We start from the raw sequence: 4,215 nt of genomic DNA, 5'->3' as shown, positions 1-4,215 counted from the left end.
TCTCCCCTGGTCTCCCCTCCCTCTCCCCTGGTCTCCCTCCCTCTCCCCTGGTCTCCCCCTCCCTCTCCCCTGGTCTCCCCTCCCTCTCCCCTGGTCTCCCCTCCCTCTCCCCTCTCCTCCCCTTCCTCTCCCCTGGTCTCCCCTCCCTCTCCCCTGGTCTCCCTCCCTCTCCCCTGGTCTCCCCTCCCTCTCCCCTGGTCTCCCTCCCTCTCCCCTCCCTCTCCCCTGGTCTCCCTCCCTCTCCCCTGGTCTCCCCTCCCTCTCCCCTGGTCTCCCCTCCCTCTCCCCTGGTCTCCCCCTCCCTCTCCCCTGGTCTCCCCTCCCTCTCCCCTGGTCTCCCCTCCCTCTCCCCTGGTCTCCCCTCCCTCTCCCCTGGTCTCCCTCTCCCCTGGTCTCCCCCTCGCTACCCTGGTCTCCCTCTCCCCTGGTCTCCCCCTCGCTACCCTGGTCTCCCCTCCCTCTCCCCTCTCCTCCCCTCCCTCTCCCCTGGTCTCCCCTCCCTCTTCCCTGGTCTCCCCTCCCTCTCCCCTGGTCTCCCCCTCGCTACCCTGGTCTCCCCTCCCTCTCCCCTGGTCTCCCCCTCGCTACCCTGGTCTCCCCTCCCTCTCCCCTGGTCTCCCCTCCCTCTCCCCTGGTCTCCCCTCCCTCTCCCCTGGTCTCCCCTCCCTCTCCCCTGGTCTCCCCTCCCTCTCCCCTGGTCTCCCTCCCTCTCCCCTGGTCTCCCCCTCCCTCTCCCCTGGTCTCCCCTCCCTCTCCCCTGGTCTCCCCTCCCTCTCCCCTCTCCTCCCCTTCCTCTCCCCTGGTCTCCCCTCCCTCTCCCCTGGTCTCCCTCCCTCTCCCCTGGTCTCCCCTCCCTCTCCCCTGGTCTCCCTCCCTCTCCCCTCCCTCTCCCCTGGTCTCCCTCCCTCTCCCCTGGTCTCCCCTCCCTCTCCCCTGGTCTCCCCTCCCTCTCCCCTGGTCTCCCTCCCTCTCCCCCCTGTGAGGTCTGGAACAGATTCCGTAGAGATGCCATTTTTCTGCTTGAATCAGGAGTGTTTCCAATTCAAGAGATGTCCACACCCAGCGCTTCATGCACATCATATCCAAACAGAAAGCGCCGCTTGTGATTCGCTGCCATTCCAGCTTACCTGGTTTCACGCAAACGTTCACCCGTCAAACGGCATGTTTTAAGACTATGAATGGCATGATTCAATGAACGGTCCTATGAATTATATTTCTGGGCCCATTTATTGAAGAGTACACGAGCCCCAAGGCTTCACATTGTGCTCAATATGGACGACACCACTGACAGTGACCCGAAATATGTCTCCACACGATACATAGTAGGGCTTCATCTGCAGTCCATGAGCCTACTGTAGGTCTTCTGACCGTTCAAAGACATTATTTTAGATCACAACAAATAGAATTCAGTAGAATACTCTAGACCTTGGTAGAGCACGATGGAACCCAGAAGAATACAGTAGAGTGCAGTAGAATACAGTAGAATGCAGTAGAATACAGTAGAGTGCAGTAGAATGCAGTAGAATGCAGCAGAGTGCAGTAGAATACAGTAGAATGCAATAGAATGCAGTAGAGTGCAGTAGAATACAGTAGGGTGCAGTATAATACAGTGGAGTGCAGTACAATGCAGTAAAATACAGTAGAGTGCAGTAGAATACAGTGGAGTGCAGTAGAATGCAGTAGAGTGCAGTAGAGTGCAGTAGAATACAGTAGAGAGCAATAGAATACAGTAGAGTCCAATAGAATACAGTAGAGTCCAATAGAATACAGTAGAGTGCAGTAGAATACAGTAGAGTGCAATAGAATACCGTAGAGTGCAGTAGAATACAGTAGAGTGCAATAGAATACAGTAGAGTGCAGTAGAATACAGTAGAGTGCAGCAGAATACAGTAGAGTGCAATAGAATACAGTGGTGGGGGAGTAGAATAAGAGTCATCAGAGCGTCTCCAGTGCTGTTCAGTTGCTGCTCTCGCGGTTTCCACCAGCAGATTTGCAGATTTGCCTCACGCTCAACCCCTCGTTCAGATCAAAGGCAGCTGAAGGGCCTCTATTCTCCTCACCTCCCCCCCACCCCCCTCCCGAATATGCATGACGCTTTAACTCCCCGCCAACACGGAGGAGGAGACGAGCGGTCGAAACAAATGCACCCGCTACAGGAGGTTGCTTAACACCAACCAGCCATCAGTCAGTCAGTCAGTCAGTCAGTCAGTCAGTCAGTCAGTCAGTCAGTCAGTCAGTCAGTCAGTCAGTCAGTCAGTCAGTCAGTCAATCAGTCAGTCAGTCAGTCAGTCAGTCAGTCAGTCAGTCAGTCAGTTTGTCTGTCATCTGGGGGGCGGAGCTATCTGAGGCTGCGGCCGCGTCCGTACACAGAGAGCTCCACTCACACCTCGCACCGGAGCTCACTTCCTTAACGTCAACATACTCCAGGTCCTTTTAGCTGGCTGTGTCAACACGCAAAGAGCAACAGGCGTCGACGCTTAACACCGTGGAATATACAGTACACACACTAGGGCAGTAAAACATGATTAACTCCCGATTCAGAAATAACACATACAGTAGTATAATATGTGTGCGTGTGCATAATTAAACAGCCCAAGTTTAACACAGCAACAAGAGCCCAACTGTCCTTTTAGTGGGAATGTGCAAGTGGTTGCTATTAAAAATGTACTGCCTGGCAGAGTGTGCTGTGTGCTGCCTTAGCAAGCTGCTTCAGCTGCATGTCAACCAATCTGGGTCAAGTCTCCCTCCTCCCCCAGTCCCCCTTCCTATTCTCTCTCTCTCTCTCTCTCTCTCTCTCTCTCTCTCTCCCTCCCTCCCTACGCTCTCCTCTGCCGGAGAATATTTGCCTAGTTACAGCCCACAGAGGAGGAGGCCCAGAGCCCATCTCAAACTAACTCAAATAAAGCCGATTATAAATGATTGAGAGGGCCTGATAAATAATTTCCATCATTATTTTCCTGTGGTGGATGTTTTCTGGCAAGCTCATGTCTGTTATTCCAAGCTCTCAGTGATGAGTTAGTATCTCTCTCTCTCTCTCTCTCTCTCTCTCTCTCTCTCTCTCTCAGGGCTGCCTCATGACGCTACACACACTAGGGCCGCAGGGCAGGGTCCTCGGCCCGGTCCCAGGCCTGCAGAGACTACGCAGCTATGTGACCCGGAGGACATGTTTGTAGTCCTGGGACACTGAACTCTGAGGCGGGGCTGGTGTGGAGAGGACGGGTCTGCTAGCTGACCCAACCCCCGGGTACCGGGTTTAACTAGCCCCCCCACCACACACACACACACACACACACACACACACACACACACACACACACACACACACACACACACTCACACACACACACACACACACACACATACAGTATATCCACACACATACAGTATACACACAGACACACACATGCACACACACGCACATGCACACACACACACACACTACAGTATATCTGCAGGCAGTGCTTCTCACCGTGTTTTAACAGATCGCTGCTAATGTCTTCTGAGGGTATCTATAATAAAACCTCTCTCTCTGCCTAGAGCCTGTTGCTGCGGTAACCCTCCGTGTGACACTACCGACAGAGTACTTCCTGCCTGGGTTGAGAGCTGCTGGGGAGGCACTGTAGCATGAAGCTCTACTGTACGTACTGTACAGACACACAAGTCACTTGTGAACTTCACCACGGCATGCGGGATGGGATCCAGACTGTATGTGAGAACGTACGGATGTAGGGGGAGATATTTTCATACACGCTAACGGGTGCCAGACCTGTGACGGAAAGCACTTCTACAAATAGACAATTCTAACAGACAGGGTGAGAAACTCATATTGAGATTCTCACAGGCAGAACTGTAAAGACACTGCTCTTCTTGGTGGACAATATTACATACGAGCATTATGTCAACAATAGGAATAATAAGAATAATAAATATATTGCATTTATATAACGCCTTTCTAAACATACAAAGACGCGTTACAGGGAGAGACAAGTCAGACAGACAACAAAGACAGAACAGAACTAAAAGAGGCACAAACCTATTAACTAACAACTAAATAACTGACTAACAACTAGCTAACTAGATAACTAGCAACTAACTGCAGGCCGAAGGCCTTGGATAAGGTTATAAACGTTACAGTATACGTTTCCCGGTGTCACACCTTTAATGGGGCAGATGGAAGTAAACTTCCACTGTTAAATGCGATATCTACAAGGTAGA

Source organism: Borostomias antarcticus, assembly GCF_949987555.1.
Source record: "Borostomias antarcticus genome assembly, chromosome: 10".
Lineage (NCBI taxonomy): Eukaryota > Metazoa > Chordata > Actinopteri > Stomiiformes > Stomiidae > Borostomias > Borostomias antarcticus.
This window is presented reverse-complemented; position numbering follows the sequence as displayed.